Consider the following 19685-nt stretch of genomic DNA (forward strand, 5'->3'; position numbering starts at 1 on the left):
GAAGAGATCAGTGCCTTTAATGAAGGAGAGGGAGGAAGGGGATGTGTGGGCACAGAGGAGCTGCAGCCGCCTCTGCAGCAGAGGGCACCGGGGAGGCAGAGCTGCTGCTCTGTCCTGGTGGCACAGGGAGGCTGGGAAAGCCCAGAGCCAGGGCATGGAATGGCACCACACTGGGTTCTGCACCCCCAAACCCACAACCAGCCCCAGAGCCAGGGCATGGAATGGCACCACACTGGGTTCTGCACCCCCAAACCCACAGTCAGCCCCAGAGCCAGGGCATGGAATGGCACCACACTGGGTTCTGCACCCCCAAAGCCACAACCAGCCCCAGAGCCAGGGAATGGCACCACACTGGGTTCTGCACCACAAACCCACCATCAGCCCCAGAGCCAGGGAGGGAATGGCACCACACTGGGTTCTGCACCCCCAAAGGCACCATCAGCCCCAGAGCCAGGGAATGGCACCACACTGGGTTCTGCACCCCCAAACCCACAGTCAGCCCCAGAGCCAGGGCATGGAATGGCACCACACTGGGTTCTGCACCCCCAAACCCACAACCAGCCCCAGAGCCAGGGCATGGAATGGCACCACACTGGGTTCTGCACCACAAACCCACCATCAGCCCCAGAGCCAGGGGATGGAATGGCACCACACTGGGTTCTGCACCCCCAAACCCACAGTCAGCCCCAGAGCCAGGGCATGGAATGGCACCACACTGGGTTCTGCACCCCCAAACCCACAGTCAGCCCCAGAGCCAGGGGATGGAATGGCACCACACTGGGTTCTGCACCCACAAACACACAACCAGCCCCAGAGCCAGGGAATGGCACCACACTGGGTTCTGCACCCCCAAACCCACCATCAGCCCCAGAGCCAGGGCATGGAATGGCACCACACTGGGTTCTGCACCACAAACCCACCATCAGCCCCAGAGCCAGGGAATGGCATCACACTGGGTTCTGCACCCCCAAACCCACAGCCAGCCCCAGAGCCAGGGGATGGCACCACACTGGGTTCTGCACCCCCAAACCCACAGCCAGCCCCAGAGCCAGGGCATGGAATGGCACCACACTGGGTTCTGCACCCCCAAACCCACAACCAGCCCCAGAGCCAGGGAATGGCACCACACTGGGTTCTGCACCCCCAAACCCACAACCAGCCCCAGAGCCAGGGGATGGAATGGCACCACACTGGGTTCTGCACCTCCAAAGCCACAACCAGCCCCAGAGCCAGGGAGGGAATGGCACCACACTGGGTTCTGTACCCCCAAACCCACAACCAGCCCCAGAGCCAGGGCATGGAATGGCACCACACTGGGTTCTGCACCCCCAAACCCACAACCAGCCCCAGAGCCAGGGCATGGAATGGCACCACACTGGGTTCTGCACCACCAAACCCACAACCAGCCCCAGAGCCAGGGGATGGCACCACACTGGGTTCTGCACCCCCAAAGCCACCATCAGCCCCAGAGCCAGGGCATGGAATGGCACCACACTGGGTTCTGCACCCCCAAACACACAACCAGCCCCAGAGCCGGGGATGGAATGGCACCACACTGGGTTCTGCACCCCCAAACCCACAGTCAGCCCCAGAGCCAGGGGATGGCACCACACTGGGTTCTGCACCCCCAAACCCACCATCAGCCCCAGAGCCAGGGGAGGGAATGGCACCACACTGGGTTCTGCATCCCCAAACCCACAGTCAGCCCCAGAGCCAGGGAGGGAATGGCACCACACTGGGTTCTGCACCCCCAAACCCACCATCAGCCCCAGAGCCAGGGGATGGAATGGCACCACACTGGGTTCTGCACCCCCAAACCCACCATCAGCCCCAGAGCCAGGGGAGGGAATGGCACCACACTGGGTTCTGCATCCCCAAACCCACAGTCAGCCCCAGAGCCAGGGAGGGAATGGCACCACACTGGGTTCTGCACCCCCAAACCCACCATCAGCCCCAGAGCCAGGGGATGGAATGGCACCACACTGGGTTCTGCACCCCCAAACCCACCATCAGCCCCAGAGCCAGGGGATGGAATGGCACCACACTGGGTTCTGCACCCCCAAACCCACAGTCAGCCCCAGAGCCAGGGCATGGAATGGCACCACACTGGGTTCTGCACCCCCAAACCCACAGTCAGCCCCAGAGCCAGGGGATGGAATGGCACCACACTGGGTTCTGCACCCACAAACACACAACCAGCCCCAGAGCCAGGGAATGGCACCACACTGGGTTCTGCACCCCCAAACCCACCATCAGCCCCAGAGCCAGGGCATGGAATGGCACCACACTGGGTTCTGCACCACAAACCCACCATCAGCCCCAGAGCCAGGGAATGGCACCACACTGGGTTCTGCACCCCCAAACCCACAGCCAGCCCCAGAGCCAGGGGATGGCACCACACTGGGTTCTGCACCCCCAAACCCACAGCCAGCCCCAGAGCCAGGGCATGGAATGGCACCACACTGGGTTCTGCACCCCCAAACCCACAACCAGCCCCAGAGCCAGGGAATGGCACCACACTGGGTTCTGCACCCCCAAACCCACAACCAGCCCCAGAGCCAGGGGATGGAATGGCACCACACTGGGTTCTGCACCTCCAAAGCCACAACCAGCCCCAGAGCCAGGGAGGGAATGGCACCACACTGGGTTCTGTACCCCCAAACCCACAACCAGCCCCAGAGCCAGGGCATGGAATGGCACCACACTGGGTTCTGCACCCCCAAACCCACAACCAGCCCCAGAGCCAGGGCATGGAATGGCACCACACTGGGTTCTGCACCACCAAACCCACAACCAGCCCCAGAGCCAGGGGATGGCACCACACTGGGTTCTGCACCCCCAAAGCCACCATCAGCCCCAGAGCCAGGGCATGGAATGGCACCACACTGGGTTCTGCACCCCCAAACACACAACCAGCCCCAGAGCCGGGGATGGAATGGCACCACACTGGGTTCTGCACCCCCAAACCCACAGTCAGCCCCAGAGCCAGGGGATGGCACCACACTGGGTTCTGCACCCCCAAACCCACCATCAGCCCCAGAGCCAGGGGAGGGAATGGCACCACACTGGGTTCTGCATCCCCAAACCCACAGTCAGCCCCAGAGCCAGGGAGGGAATGGCACCACACTGGGTTCTGCACCCCCAAACCCACCATCAGCCCCAGAGCCAGGGGATGGAATGGCACCACACTGGGTTCTGCACCCCCAAACCCACCATCAGCCCCAGAGCCAGGGCATGGAATGGCACCACACTGGGTTCTGCACCACAAACCCACCATCAGCCCCAGAGCCAGGGAGGGAATGGCACCACACTGGGTTCTGCACCCCCAAACCCACAACCAGCCCCAGAGCCAGGGCATGGAATGGCACCACACTGGGTTCTGCACCCCCAAACACACAACCAGCCCCAGAGCCAGGGCATGGAATGGCACCACACTGGGTTCTGTACCCCCAAACCCAGCATCAGCCCTCAGGAGTTCTGCTGCTCACAGTGACCCCGAGATGTGTTAGAAAGTCTCTTGTCCCAGCCCAGCAGTCAAAGAAAGAGCCAGAACTCTTCTATTCTTGTTCTCAAGGTTGCTTATAGTTTCTTATCTATAAAATTCTTTCTCCTGGCCTGCCAAGGTCCGTTCAGCAGGTCAGTCAGAGGCACTCTGCCTGCCCCTGGGGCAGTGGTATCTTTTTATACTAAAAACTATGTGTACAATATTTACAATTACTTCCCAATACCTATCACCTATGTTAGACAGTGACCTTCTACTCTAAACCAATCTAAAAGGGCCAACATCACAGCAGGACATGGAGGCCAAGAAGAAGAAGAAGGAGAAAGGCTGGACATGCCCAGATTCCTCCATCTTGCCTCCTGAACGCCCATTCTACAAAACTCAAAAAAGTCTATTTTTCACCCTGTGACAACCTAGTTATTATTCTACTTTTGTGGCTTGCAGATCCTCATATAAAGTTGGTAATATTTTCCATGGGTCATAATCAAAATCACAGGGTCTCTGAGCCCCCTGGCAGAGCCCTGGCAATCCAGGGCAGCCAGAGGGATGTCCTGAATTCCAACAAGCCCCAGAGCTGGGTGCCTAGGAAGAGATGGAAATATCCTCCTGGGCCCTCCCAGCTCAGGGGTTGATCGTAGGGCTGCACTCCCCAGCTCTGCACTTCATCCTCCTTCTCAGGTTCAGATTCTCTCTGGTTTGTGTCCCTTGCCTCCTCTTTCTTGCTACAGGGAGCACAGAAAAATGCTGGGGGAAGCTCCCAAATGGCAGCTCCAGCAGAGCATCAGAGCCTTGGCTACTGGAGGATGTTCAGTGCAGGCTGGGCAAGCACAGAGCCCACCCAGGGCATAGGATGGGAAGCCCCTACTGCCTATTCCAGCTGTGATTTCTCCCCTTCTTTCCCACTGAGGTGGCCTTCCAAATTTCTACACCCAAATTAACTCCTTTTTGATGTGGAAAGAGATCTGGGTCTTCTGTCCCCACCAGCTGGGACAGAGATGTGCTGAACTCCATGCCTGGGCACAGCCTGTAGAAAAGCCTTTGGTGAACACAGATAAGCAGAAAATTTACAGAAAAGCACAGAGCAGTTTGATGTCAGCCCTGCAATCTTCCCAAGGATTGGTGGCACTGGACAATGTTTCTGCCCTCTGATGGACAGCCATACCCTGAAGGAGGAGGAGGAATCAGGGAAAAATGCTCCTCTCCCCATTTTACAGAAGGAAATTCACATGTGGGGTCGCAAAGCTCTACAGGTGTCCAGCACACCCAGAGCCTGCATGATTTGTGCCCCTTGAACCTTGTCCTGGTTGGTTTGACAAGGTGCCCCTGGGCAAAGTGATGGGTGTAAAATGCTGAGATACAGCCTGGCTGTGCCACCCATCCCAAGGACCAGCCTGGACATCCCCATCCAGGTGTTTTCCTGAGCTTTTCGAACTGATCAGCCCGTTTGGCCTAACCAACACAGATCCCACAGGCCTGGTTCTGCCTGTGAATAACTGGTTGGGGTAACTGCCTGGAATAACTGGTTCTGGAATAACTGGTTGGAGTAACTGGTTGGAATAACTGCCTGGAATAACTGGTTCTTCCCTGTCACAGACATCTTTTATGGAAAACCCTTTCCTTAGGATTTTTCCTCCTGAGAAGCTGTGAGGCCTCAGGAACAAAATGTGAACATTGATTATCTGCTGCTGTGGAACGCACCAGGTGCATCTGTGATTGGCCCATGTTGGATGTTTGTAATTATTGGCCAATCACAGTGAGCTGGCTCGGACAGAGAGCCCAGCCACAAACCTTTGTTATCATTCTTTGCTATTCTATTCTTAGCTAGCCTTCTGATGAAATCCTTTCTTCTATTCTTTTAGTACAGTTTTAATGTTATATATATAATAAAATAATAAATGAAGCCTTCTGAAACACGAGTCAGATCCTCATCTCTCCTCTCATCCAAGAACCCCTGTGAGCACGGACACACTTCCCCACCCCAAATTCAGCTTTACTGTGTGGATTCTGGGCACCAGAATAAGAGCACATGGGGATGCTGATGTGGAGCAGCAAGGCTTTTCTTCTCCCCCAGGCAGTAGTTTGAGAAATTAGCTGAAACCCATTGAAAATGAGCCTTGTGTGAGGGATATCAGCAAGTTTCCAAGCTGCCCTGCTGGTGTAACCCTCTGATTGCCACGGAGCAGGCAGGTGAGCCCCCAGTGCTGCTGAACAGGCTCATTCAGTGGGAAGGTGATGGGTGGAGGGGCTGCAAGCTCCTCATTGCCCATCAGGAGGGACAAGACAGGTCCTGAAGACTTTGCTTCCCTTGCCTCTGAAAACTTCTCTTTTTTTCTACTTAATCCTTTGTTTCCAAGACGTGATGCTGACCAAATTGGACCCAAGCAAGGAGGGCATTGCGTTGCACTGAAAAAAAGCCCAAAACCAACACAAACACTGCTGGACCCAAACTTTTCCTTTGTTCTCTGCTTTAGGCCACTCTGAGCCACTCACTGCCATCCCCCATGCAGCAGGCACCTGTCACAGAAGACACTTTGTTCATGTGTTTGAGGCCAAGTTCTAATCACTGAATGTAATAGGGCAAGATGAGTGATCGATTGACACAATTAATTTCCATGTTCTCACTAGTAACATTGATTTTAGGGCACTCAGTCTTTTACAAGTCACTGAATGCAGGGGAAAACTTGGCTCTGATCTGTTCAACAAAGGTCAAAAGGGTGCTCAGATCTTCCTATGGGAGCTCAGCTGCTCAAATGCCCTTCAGGGCTCTGATGTCTGCCCCCTGTGAAGCCAGGAATTGCCTCTGGACACATCCGTGGTATTCCTTGGACACTCAAGGCTTCCCTCAGCCTGTCCATCCACAGAGCAGAAGTAAATGTTGAGTTCCACTGGCTGTTGATCTTCTAAGGACCAGCTCCAGTGCCCAATCCTTTTCCATCTTTCCTAACCAGGAGCTGATGTTGATTTGTTCCTGCTGTGATGGCTCTTGCAGCTCTCCCCAGCAGAATGTCCACCTGTCCTTCCCATCCCAACCCAGCTGGAAGGACACAGGTGCCAGGAGAGCAGTCATGGACAACCAGTCCATGTGCATGAGAGAAGAGGGGGAGAGAGGTTCCATGGGGACTTTACACTGCTGGGGGACACTCAGGAATGAGCCAGTCAGGAGTCTGTTCTAGCCCTGCTTGTGGCTGCCCTGGTTGTGTCCTAGTCCATGGTTTGGGGACTCCAGGGTGGGATCTGGCCTGATTTTACTCCTGGTAGAGAACTCCAGTGAGTGGGAAGGTGTTAAAGCAGCCCATGGAGCCTGGTTTCATGGCCCATTTTGGGGGAAACCAGAGTTCTTTAGCAGGTTGTAACAAAGGGAGAAGGAGATTACTTTCAAACCCAGCCTGGATCCTTCCTCGGAGCATCCAACACAAGATCCTGTATAGTTGATATTTTTGCCTCTGACAAAGGAGAGGAATGATGAGGAGGAATCTATTTTATTAGAAGGTTAATAAATTACTTTATTATACTATATTATTCTGTATTATATTACACTATATTACACTACATCTAAACTGAATCTGCCAAGCACTCATCCCGTGACTGTCCCCCAACAGTCCTGACACACACACACTTGGTTTTGGTAGGCCAAGGAAACGAAAAACTTGGGTAAACATTTTTTATATTTCATTTCACTTTTGTACAAGCACAGCAAACCGTGTAAGAATTGTTTTGATCACTCCCTGAGGCTCAGAGGATGTGAAGCCCAGAAACGTTCTTGGGAAGACCGCCTCGCTTTTCTCTGCGAGGAGAAACGCGGCGACAACCCTGCGCTCACCAAAGCTGCTCCCTGATCCTTCCCCCGTCCCCAGGCTGCCCCATGCTCTGCTCTGCACCCCTGCAGCGTGCCCGGCCGTGGAACAAAGCCTGTGCTAAGAGAGGCAGCCCTGGGCGAGCAGGTGAGCGCGGCCCGAGGCAGCCGTGCTATGCGCGGCATCCCCGCGGATTCACCTGCGCCGCCCAGACAGTGCGGGATTGTTTGGAGCAAAACACTGTGCAATCAAGTGGAGATAGCAGAGGCAATGGGGTCAGGCAGGCTGCCTGGGGCATCTTTCATCTCCAGCTTGGGGAGGTGGGGTGTAAAGTGCGTGCTGGCTGGGCCCGAGGTGGGCTCAAAGGCGGCCTTGTTCTGCCAGCTATCTGCCATCTCTCTGATGTCACACGTTTCGTTCGGGCAGCTCACTTCAAAGGCCCCCTTCTCCTGCTCCCTGCCTCCCTCCCTTTCTCCCTTCTGGCTTGGATTTTGTTATTGGAGGGATAATAGCCCCAGCTTTCCAAAAACGTGTATTGCTGTACAATTAAAAAAAAAAAAAAATTAAAAAGAAATCAAAGATTCTTAAAGAGCAGCTGCTCAAGTTAACCCGGTTCAAGCAGGGCATGGCTGGGACAGTCACCAAGGTCTCTCATTCTCCTTCCTAGCAGCAAATCTAAACTTATCCTGGCTCTCCAGCACCCCAAACCCTCCTCCACTGACAAGAGGCTCCTCTTTATATCTCCATCCTTTGGTGCAGGTCCCTTTGCATCCTGCTACTGCCCCTATCAGAGGTCCAGTTTTGGCCAGAGTTTCTAACACCCCCTGCTTGAGCCACATCAAGCAGAGCTGTGGCATCAGGACAGGCAGCATCCAGCTCCAGAGCCCTTGCTGGGTGCCTTGAGGCACGTCCTGCAGGCGGGAGGCCAAAATTCCAGCCAGAATAGCAGCCACCACGTGCTGGCCATGCCAAGACGAGACATCTTGCTCAGCTGCAGCCTCTTGTTGAACAACTGTCTCTCTGCCAAGCTACACAAACTTGTCCAACGCTGCACAAGAGAAAGATGGCATTTCAAAGGGCTAATAAGGCTCTGGATGCAAGCTGCCTACTGGGAAAATGTGCATCCCAGTAAGTGAAGCCTGAAGAGCAGAACACATCCAGACGCAGCCAAAATAAGTACTAGGTGACTTCTGGTTTTTGAGTTTAGAGAGTTTGGCAAGGCCAATTTCAAGCTTTTTTCCCCCACAACTGGAAGCTGTCCAGTATAGCCAATCTCTTCCTGCACACCTTATGCTTCCAGAAGCTGGGGATTTATTAGCTGGGGGGGAAAAAACTGTGGGAAGAAATGAGTGGGAGGAGAAGAGTGGTACCCAGCAGAGTCCCAGAGATGCTGGACAGAAGCTGTTTGAGCTGCACCACATCAGCACACCCCTTCACCACATGGACATCTGGCAGCTGCTCCTTGGCTCACCTCCTCGCTGAGGCCATCTCAGTTTTGGTGACAGCAGTGGGAAAAGGTGCATCACTATTCAAATAAAAAGATGAGAAATTCAATAGTGGGAAGGAAAACAATCACATAGATTGCTGACCTGTACAAGTGTGCCTGGGCCTCAGAAAATAACCTTGGCTCTAGAAGGAGCCAAGCCTACCTGTCTCAGAGGTGCTCTGACCCTCAGCTGCCAGGCTGCAGCCCCTGAGGGTCCCCCAAATCTCCCTGGCTTCTGCTCCCACCCCAACACCCTGCCCTGGACAGGCAGGAGCTGAGATGTGCTGCTGCCCTTCCTCTGCCTGGAGCCTGCTGGGGCACCCACAGCCCCACCCTGAGCATCTCCTCATCCCACAAGGAGAGGGCATGCAGTTTGCATCAAGGAAACCCTCATGTTGGGGAAGATGAAACAGGAAAGCCTTATAAATATGATTGCCTGGCAAAAGATCTTGAGAATATAGAAATCTATAAGTGAGATTGAAATGAAAGCAAGCTTTGAGATGCCTCAGTTACTGAACAACTGGGAAACAATGGTGTGGCCAGCTGAAGGTGATCCCCTTTTGATGGAACAACACCCTCTGCTTGCAGGCAGGCCCAAGGGTCAGAGCAGACCCTGCCAGCTTGGCAGAAAAGGATCCAAAGAGGAGTTTTTAGGGTTTAAAATGTAACACAGGATGGTAATGTAATGATTCTTATAGGCTGTATGTAAATGCTATAGGATTTGTATATTGTACTAGATTGGTTAGTGAGAATCAGAATATTCAACACAGAGGATGATTCATTGTATTTTAAGGGGAAATTCACTCTCTTAGGTCTTACCCCTTCTACTCTCTTACGATTTTACGCCCTTACCCTCTCATCCTCTCTACCCCTCTCTTCTCTGAGCTGTGTTTGGCAGCTCCCAGCAGGGCCCTGCACCCAGGCCCTTTGCAATAAACCACGACCTGGCTTCAGAGGTCTCTGCTCTCCATCCACCCCAACCATCCTACGCCCATGCTCTTACACCCCCACAAGGAGAGGGGATGCAGTTTGCATCCAGGAAGCCATTCTGAGGCCTTTGGGGAACCTCATGGCAGAAATCCCTCGAGGCCATTCCCTAATGCTGACAGCTGGGAGAGGGCTGAATGCCGGCAGTGTGAGCAGCAGCCTTTGCTCCCCATCCCGAGCATCCACAGGAGGATTTAAAGGACTCACAGAACTTACTGGCAGGTATTAAAAGTTCACTGGGGCTGTAATAGCAATCTGTCAGCCTGCTGCTAATCCGTCTTGACAGAAACTTTATAAGAAGCTGAAGCGTGTTAAATAGTCCTGGAGTTTAGGCAGAGCGAGCACAAGGAGGGTGGTTTAAAGCAAAGGGTGTTTCCATGGACCTCTGACCAAAAACCCACGGACCAGCTCAGGATTTGACTCCTTAAATGTCTTCTCTGGAGGAGAAAAAGGAGAGACATGTTTAGAAAAGCCCAGAGAGCAGCACCCTGAGCAGGTGAGGTGCTGTCCCACGGGCAGCTGGGGCACGGGCACAATAGCGGCTCTGTGCACACGGAGGGGTGCTCAGGGCCACCCTCTGATGCACCTGCGCTCACCTCCGAGTCAAGAATGCAAATAATTCCCATCTGCAAATCCTGGGAAAGCCATTAGAGTGAAACTGGATCCGCTGGGCCCACGAGGGAAGGCTGCCCGCGCATGGCCGCGGTTTGGGGACGCTTGTGTCACCTGGGTGTGACACAGCCCATACAGGTGGCCTGTGCAGAGCTGTGGTTTGTGTCCTCCAGCCCACAGATGGGAACAGACAGGACAACCAGGTGCAGCTGATGCCTTAAGTTTGAGCCTTCATATTTTCCAGATTCTGTTCTGCGTTTGTTTATAACTCTGAGCTCCATATAAAGAGTTGGCAGGCTCTCCTCACAGCTCAGTCACACAGAACAATCCTTTTCCAGCCCCACAACCAAGGGCACCACTGCAGCTTCAGGCCCAGAAAGTGCCAACAACAGGGAATGGAGGAGAGCAAATGGGACTGCATAACCAGGAGCTGGAATTGGACAATTAACCCCAAGATGGAAATGGACCAAAATATATAAAAGTGTGAGAACTCGTGACCCAGGGTCCATCTTGGGTGTAGCCATGACTGGGCTCTTGCACTGCCCAAGGTGTATCCTGTAAAGGCCTTTAATAAATCCCTGCTTTATTCCTTTAATAAATCCCTACTTTATTCCTTTAACAAATCCCTACTTTATTCCTTCAATAAATACCTTCCTCTATTCCTTTCTTCAGGGGTGTCTCCTAGGACATCCAGCCAGCTGCAGGGGTGTCACACCAGTTACCCAGCAGTGCAAACCACGCTGAAAGCACAGCTCAGAATAACAGGAGTGCACTGAAGGGCAGCTCCCCATGGTTCCCCAGCAGAATCTGAGGTGCCAGGTGCACTGTAGGTTTCATTAGGGACCAGCAGCTGAGATGCCACCCCCAGTGGGTTCCTGCACCAGCAGGACATTGCTGGGGCAGGTCTGTGTGTGTTGGCACTGCTCTCAGCGTTCCCTGCAGTCGGTTTGCTCTGGAGCAGATGGCAAAGTTTCATCACCATCTCTGCTCTATTTCCCATGCACCCCCTAAGAGTTTTGCCTTGTAGCTGAGAGTCCTGTTCCCTCTCTGAGGCATCCCACACTCCAGCAGGAGCAGTTATTATTAGGGAGACTCAAGACTTGCTCACAGGAAGAGTTTTGCACACTGTTAAACTCTCAGTGAAAGCCTCCAAAGTATTTTCTTTCAGCCTCACATTCACCACAGCTGGCTGCTGAAAGAGGGATGGAGAGCAAGACTTTTAGCTAGAAAGAAAACTAAAGGACTTTTAGCACCCTGCCAAGACACAGACACCTGGATCAGAGGAAGATAAGTCCAATAAATAACAGCATACCTGTGACCATGTTCACAGGGGTCTGAGGATGAGGGAAGAGACGAGGATTTGACTCTGTGTTTCAGAAGGCTTGATTTATTATTTTATTATATATATTGCATTAAAACTATACTAAAGGAATAGAAGAAAGGATTTCATCAGAAGGCTAGCTAAGAATAGAATAGAATAGAATAGAATAGAATAGAATAGAATAGAATAGAATAGAATAGGAAGGAATGATAACAAAGGTTTGTGGCTCGGGCTCTGTCCAAGCCAGCTGACCGTGATTGGCCATTAATTACAAACATCCAACAAGGGCCAATCACAGATGCACCTGGTGCGTTCCACAGCAGCAGATAATCAATGTTTACATTTTGTTCCTGAGGCCTCCCAGCTTCTCAGGAGGAAAAATCCTAAGGAAAGGGTTTTCCATAAAAGATGTCTGTGACACACACCCAGTAGAGAAGGGTGAGCGGTGCAGTAACACTCCTCCACACTCCAGCGCACCACATGCACTTGTGGGTCTCAAATCAGCTGAGCAAAGCTCCTGGGGTTCCTCCAGCAGAGAAACCTGTTGGCCAGAAGGACTCAGTGGCAGCCCAGCTACCGGGAAGCCTGCTCTGCCGTGGCTTTGTGAATTCCTCTGGTGGGCAGCCACAAGCCTTTCCTCACACCTCACCTGCAGGTGTGACATCCCGGCAGGGCTTGCCAACATAATTCCAGCAGTCCAGCAAGGGCTGTGCTCCCACTGAAAATTCCCCATGGAGCAGAACAGATTTATAAATCTCTTCAGCATCCCTTTATGCAAGACCCAGAGAAGCTTAACCCCCAAATTATTTTGGCAAGGAGCTGACGGCTGCTTAAACCTTGCACGAACAGAAAAGCAAGGTGGGAACATTTGCTGGGAAATAAAAGAGAAACACCACTTGCCTTGCTGGGAATGCAAGGTGGGACTTGTAAAGAGCAGCTAAAAAGGGAATATGTGTATGGGTGAAAGTTTGAGTAAGCTCATGACAGATGTCAGCAGCAAGATGCAAACCAGGTAATCTGCTAAAAACCCCTGAAAGCTCAGGAGCTTCTTGTGGAAGTTTCTATTTTCTTATATTATTTTCTTATATTTTCTTCTATTATTTTCTTCTATTTTCTTCTATTCTATTCTATTCTATTCTATTCTATTCTATTCTATTCTATTCTATCCTATTCTATTCTATTCTTCTATTTTTTCTTCTATTTTTTCTAATCTATTATTTTCTTCTTCTATTTTCTTCTATTCTATTCTATTCTATTCTATTCTATTCTATTCTATTCTATTTCTCTTTCTTTCTAAGGTGCTTCTTACTAAGGAAACACCTTGAAACAACCACAGAGGAATGCACAAGTTTGTGCCTTTGACTTTTTTCTTTTTTTTTTTTTCCCAAGCCCCACTTGGGAAAAGTGGGACCTGCAAATAATAGCTAAAAAGGGAATATGAGCACTTGGGTGAAAGTTTGAGTAAGCTCATGACAGATGTCAGCAGCGAGATGCAGACCAGGTAATCCACTATATATCCCTGAATGCTCAGGAGCTTCTTGTGGAAGTTTCGCTTTTCTTCTATTATTTTCTTCTATTTTCTTCTATTATTTTCTTCTATTTTCTTCTATTTGCTTCTTCTATTTTCTTCTATTTTCTTCTATTCTATTCTATTCTAGTCTATTCATTATTTCCTTCTATTTTCTTATTTTATTTTGTTATTCTATTCTATTCTATTCTATTCTATTCTATTCTATTCTATTCTATTATTTTCTTCTATTTTCTTATTCTATTCTATTCTATTCTATTCTATTCTTCTATTTTCTTCTTCTAATTTCTTATTCTATTCTATTCTATTCTATTCTATTCTATTCTATTCTATTCTATTCTATTCTGTTCTGTTCTATTTCTATTTTCTTTCTAAGGTGCTTCTTACTAATGAAGCACCTCCAAACAACCACAGAGGAATACACAAGTTTGTGCCTTTTATTTTTTTCTTTATTTTTTTCCCCTTTTTTTTCTTTTTTTTTTTTTTTCTTTTTTTTTTCTTTCTTTTTTTTTTCTTTCTTTTTTTTTTTTTTTTTTTTTTTTTTTTTTTTTTTTTTTTTTTCCCCCAGCCCTGCTTCCCCTCAGCTCGTTGTCACCGTCTTCCTCTGCTCCAAGGGAACCAGATCCCCCCGGGCAGGCACAAAGCGCCTTCTGTGCCGGCCGCGATGCTATCGGGCGGGGCTGGCGGTCAGGCAGCACCTAAGCTCGGGTGGCCCCGGCTTTTGGGATGAAACAAGACTCCTCCTCCTCCTCCCCCAGCACGCCGCAGCTTTGAGGCCATCGCGGGGAGGGCTGGGAATGCAGCATCTCCTTTGCGTGTTGGTATTTCGGGGGAAAGCTCCAGCCCTGGCTGACACAACTCTCCGCCTGGTGCTTCTGTCAGCCCCTGCAAACATTTTGTGAGCTACTCACGAGCTCCTGGCTGGGGGTGAGCTGGTCGTGTCAACAGCAGATTTTTGGTTTCGAGGCAAGGAAAAAGTAAGCAAGTCAAGGAAACAGCTGTTAAACGGCAGGAATAATCAATTAGGAGGCAATTTCATCATTTTGAATAAGCTTGCTCATAATTAAAAGCCTCCTGAAGGAAGTGATTATGCTCTAATTGATGGGAACTGGGAAGCCCAGGAAAGAGGCAGAGCAATGGTTTGTACAACCATTTCTGGGGCACAGGTCTCACTCACCACTGCTGCCCAGCACACTGCAATGTGTTTTTGAGGATGCCACCTGCCCTCAGGCTTCTTCATGGCTCCAGCTCCTTGCCAAAGGCTCTCTGATGTTTTTTTTCTGGGTTCATTACCCTTTCCCCATCCCACACTCCCAGGCAGCCCAGTCTGACATGGCAAAGCCACTGGTCCAACCCCAGCCACGCTGCCCCCCTTCCCTGCCCCTGTGTGCAGATGGCTCGGCCAGCTGGTGCTGAGAATTGGCCCCACGTCTCACAGCCTAGATCTGGGGATGCAAAGGGGCTTTCAGGTGGTTCATAGTGCCTCTGCTTAGGCCTCCTCATCAGCCATGGTGCGACTGCTCCTTTTGTCTTACAGGGAAGTGACCACCCCCTCTTCCCCAACCTCCCTGCTCCCAGCTAACATCCCCTTTTTCATCTCAGCCACTGTCCTGTAATCACCATGTCCTGCCTGATCTTCCCATCCTGTCTCCAGCTCTGACACTGCTGTCTTTGTTGAAAAAGCAGTTTTGGGCCTGTGGGATCAGGCTCCATGTCCTGCTTGAGCTTCCCATCCTGTCTCCAGCTCTGACACCCCACCTTTGTTGAAAAAGCAGTTTTGGGCCTGTGGGATCAGGCTCCATGTCCTGCTTGAGCTTCCCATCCTGTCTCCAGCTCTGACACCTCAGCCTTTGTTGAAAAGGCAGTTTGGGGCCTGTGGGATCAGGCTCCATGTCCTGCCTGAACTTCCCATCCTGTCTCCAGCTCTGACACTCCTGTCTTTGTTGAAAAAGCAGTTTTGGGCCTGTGGGATCAAGCTCCATGTCCTGCTTGAGCTTCCCATCCTGTCTCCAGCTCTGACACCCCACCTTTGTTGAAAAAAGCAGTTTTGGGCCTGTGGGATCAGGCTCGATGTCCTGCTTGAGCTTCCCATCCTGTCTCCAGCTCTGACACTCCTGTCTTTGTTGAAAAAGCAGTTTTGGGCCTGTGGGATCAAGCTCCATGTCCTGCTTGAGCTTCCCATCCTGTCTCCAGCTCTGACACCCCACCTTTGTTGAAAAAGCAGTTTTGGGCCTGTGGGATCATGGTGGTTACAGGACATGGTGTCTCCAGCTCTGACACCCCAGCCTTTGTTGAAAAAGCAGTTTTGGCCCCGTGGGGTCAGGCTCCGTGTGCCCCAGCCCCCAGGTCTTCTGCTGGGACATCAGCGCTCCATCCTCACCCCTCCGCCCTCTCCAGGAGGAGACAGAGCAGCCAGCAGTCAGTTATAGCTGCTGGCAGGCTCCAGCTAATCCTTTTGGAAGGGTTTCACCAGCCTCCTCTCCCCAGGCTCCTCAGGGGCTCTCTGGTTACTTCCCAAATACCTCCACGCACTCGGCAGCAGAGCCAAACCCTCCAAGGCTGGGACACCAGTGTGAGGTTGTCAGGACAACACAAGCAGCCACCCAAGGCACAGGTGCTCGGCCGCATCTCCAGTTCCATGACCTCATGCTGCATTTTCCAGGCAGTCCCAGCCTCTCTGAGCAGAGTTGCTCACTGTTTCCCCTCTCCTCCTCCTCCTCCTCCCTGTCTCATGCACAGCCCCGGGGCTCTCCGTGCTTGCACGTTATTTCGAGCTGGTGTTGAGCACAGACTTGTTTCCTCACAGATGCTCTTGGGAATGTGCAGAAAAAGCCTAAGGCTCGGTGGATGCCTCCCTGCACAGCCCCTCCTCTCCCAGGCAGATACTATTGCATCTGTACTGCGAGGAGCAGAGGTGAGAGAGCCAGAGCTGATTCAGAGCCCTGAGCTGAGATGCCAAAGCTGACCTCTCCAGAGCACTGCTCTTGTCTGGGGGCTCTGAGAATCCTAAATAAGGTTGGTCAGGAGCAATTGGCTGGGGCTCTTTGCCCTACCCAAAGCCCAAATCGACAGGTGTTGTAAATCAAAGGGGAGAGAATGATGCGGCTGACTCCATGGATAACAGAAGGCTAATTAACTATTCTATTCTATTCTATTCTATTCTATTCTATTCTATTCTATTCTATTCTATTCTATTCTATTCTATTCTATTCTATTCTATTCTATTCTATTCTTCTATACATCTAAAACTAAATCTGCCAAGCACTCACTCTGCACACAGAATGTCATGACTGTCACCCAACAGTCTTCCCCCCGCCCCACACACACACACCTGGCCCTGACAGGCCAAGGAACCAAAACACACATATAATAACTATTCTATTCTATTCTATTCTATTCTATTCTATTCTATTCTATTCTATTCTATTCTGTTCCATTCTATATTCCATTCCATTCCATTCCATTCTATATTCCCTGACAGGCCACGGAAACAAAACATCCTTACTCTGGATAAACAATCTCCATCATTGCATTCTACTCTGGCACAAACACAGGCACAGCAAGTGATAAGAGTTGTGTTTTCCCTTTCTCTGAGGTTCAGAGAATGTGAACCTCAAACCCTTGGGAAGAATTGTGCCTTGCTTTTCTCTGGGAAGAGAAACGTGGCAACAGACAGGGCTGTAGGGCAGAGCCTTTTGGGGTTCACCACCGGCTCCCCATCATCCCCTTACCTCAGGGATCACCTCCTGCCACGGCTTCCCCCTGCCCCAGCCCGTGATCCAGCCCAGCAGGCACGGCTCTGAATGAGCCCCCTGTTCCCGGGGTCATCACGGGGGAAATCTGATCCCTCCTGTGAAGCAGCAGCAGCTCCCAGGGCCCGGGGCAGAGGGAATCTGCTGCTCCTCACCCAAAGTGCCGTGGCTATTTGATCACTCCCAGTGTTTTGACATGGTTTGCAGTTGGATACGCTCGTCCCCAGCCTGTGAACTCAGAGCTGCCAATCAGGCAGGCACATGGCAGCCTCTGTGGTGGTGCCTAGGAGGTCTGCAGCTGACAAGATAACCTTTTCATGGCCAACACAGTTGCCACTCAGAGGAATGGAGACAAGAATTTGGTCTGATCTCCAACAAGATAAGCAGCTGTTATTCACCTTTTTACACCTGAGGAGCTTCTAACCCTTTTCTTGCCTTTCCCTCACAAGTCTTCACCATTTAATAAAGAGGTTTTTTGTTCCTTTTTCAAATAAATTTTACATGCAGATGACCAGCAGTGGAAGAAAAGACATAGAAAATGCAAGTAACAGCTTTGGACAGCTGGTGTTACCTGGGATCTTGCTCACAGACCTACCATAAAGCCAAGGCTCTGGTCCTCAGTGGTTTGAGCCCTATCATGTGTCACAAGACAAGCGTTTTCTAATGATGGGTGACACTTAGCGCCCAGAAGAGTGTCAGTGTAGGTACCAAAACATCTGGCAAGTTATTTCACACTGAAAAGGTGACAGGAACAGAAAGCAAAAGAAAAGCAAAGGGAAAGTGAAAGGGAAAAGGGAAAGGAAGAGGAGAGGAGAGGAGAGGAGAGGAGAGGAGAGGAGAGGAGAGGAGAGGAGAGGAGAGGAGAGGAGAGGAGAGGAGAGGAGAGGAGAGGAGAGGAGAGGAGAGGAGAGGAGAGGAGAGGAGAGGAGAGGAGAGGAGAGGAGAGGAGAGGAGAGGAGAGGAGAGGAGAGGAGAGGAGAGGAGAGGAGAGGAGAGAAGAGAAGAGAAGAGAAGAGAAGAGAAGAGAAGAGAAGAGAAGAGAAGAGAAGAGAAGAGAAGAGAAGAGAAGAGAAGAGAAGAGAAGAGAAGAGAAGAGAAGAGAAGAGAAGAGAAGAGAAGAGAAGAGAAGAGAAGAGAAGAGAAGAGAAGAGAAGAGAAGAGAAGAGAAGAGAAGAGAAGAGAAGAGAAGAGAAGACCCAGAATTTGTCGCCTCCCACGTCCAGTTCCAGGAAAGGACCCTATCTATGGGTTCCTTGGGATTTGGGCCCTCTCCACCTCCTGCATGCACAGAGATGACCCACGGGTGTGGGCACACAAGAAATTCTCCTGCAGGTTCTCCTCTCCTATGCCATGCCCACGCCACACCAGAATTCAGCCCCCAAACTCCCAGGACAGCAAGAGGCTGCAGAGCTGGCCCTGACCTGGGCTTCCATCTGGTGTATGCCCACTGCACCAGAACCCTTGCTGGGTTTGGGGGTCCCTCCTGTCCACAGGCAGCTGGAGGGAGCCAGCACAGCTCTGCTGACTGCAGTTACAGGCTGAGCCAGGGCACTCAGAGCAAGGCAAGGCTCCAGCCCTTCACTGGAGGTGGTTTTCCTAGACAGCAAGGTCACATCCTTCCAGGAAGGTTGCTTGCTCCAGCTCCTTTGTCTGTGCACCACAAGTCTCCAGCAAACACCTGAAAACACCACCAAGGCTCGAATATCCAGCTGCAAACCCAGCCAGCACTGGCCAATGCCGTCTTGATTTTCCTTCCAGGCTGCATCTGCCACGAGCTCCTGAGGTGCCCATTCACAAAGAGCAAGTTAATTAACATAAAATCACTCAGAGCTGGCTGCCTATCAGTATCATCTAATCAGTGTCCTCAACTGACAAGTAATCTCTGACTCGATCTCTCCTTGGCCAGCAGCAGTGCCTGAACAGAGGCAGCTTTGTTTGGAGGCACCAGAGACACAAAGGTCAGCTCCCAGCCCGTTCCTGGCATTGCCCTTGCCTTGCAGAGCAAGGTGGAACCTGTGTGCACGTCAGACCTTGCTCTTTTCCTCCCGCCTTTGACAAAGGGGGTGCCACTGTCCCAGGGAGCCTCTCCCCAGCTGAGAGTGGGCTCAGACACGGAGCACAGCACGGCAAAGCAGCCCCACAAAAAGGGGACAAAGCAAGGGACACCTGACAGCCCACCCAGCCTGTCACCTGCCCTGCAGGAGATAAGGGCCAGCCAGATCTGCCCTGGCAGGATCCATCCACACCCTGAAATAAGGAGCAGGAGGATATGAAATCCAGATGACAGGAGGACCCACATCTGCTGCTCCATGGCAAGATTGCAAACTGGGCTCATGTTCTGCCTGTGTCAAGCACTGGGCCAGCTGGCAGAAGAACAGGTTTAAAACCATGAATTCTCCTGATTTTGCTCGACAAAAATATGCCCTCATCCATAATTCTGATCCTTTCCCAAAATTACATGCTGTATGTAACAATTTTGTACATATACCAACATTTGCATCAAAAGACTGTTATTATAGGGTGTCACTACATTTTTGCAAGATTTTTAAAGTAGGCAACCAGTCTGTATGACATGGGGGAGTTTTATTTGGGGGAAGCAATTTAGCAAGTGTAAATGGGCACTTGGGCTGATGAAAAACCAGACTGATTGAGCATTTTTCAAACAGGAAACAGCTGTAGGTGGGGAAGACAAACCTTTTATCT

This window comes from Melospiza melodia, chromosome 11 (assembly GCF_035770615.1).
Source record: "Melospiza melodia melodia isolate bMelMel2 chromosome 11, bMelMel2.pri, whole genome shotgun sequence".
Lineage (NCBI taxonomy): Eukaryota > Metazoa > Chordata > Aves > Passeriformes > Passerellidae > Melospiza > Melospiza melodia.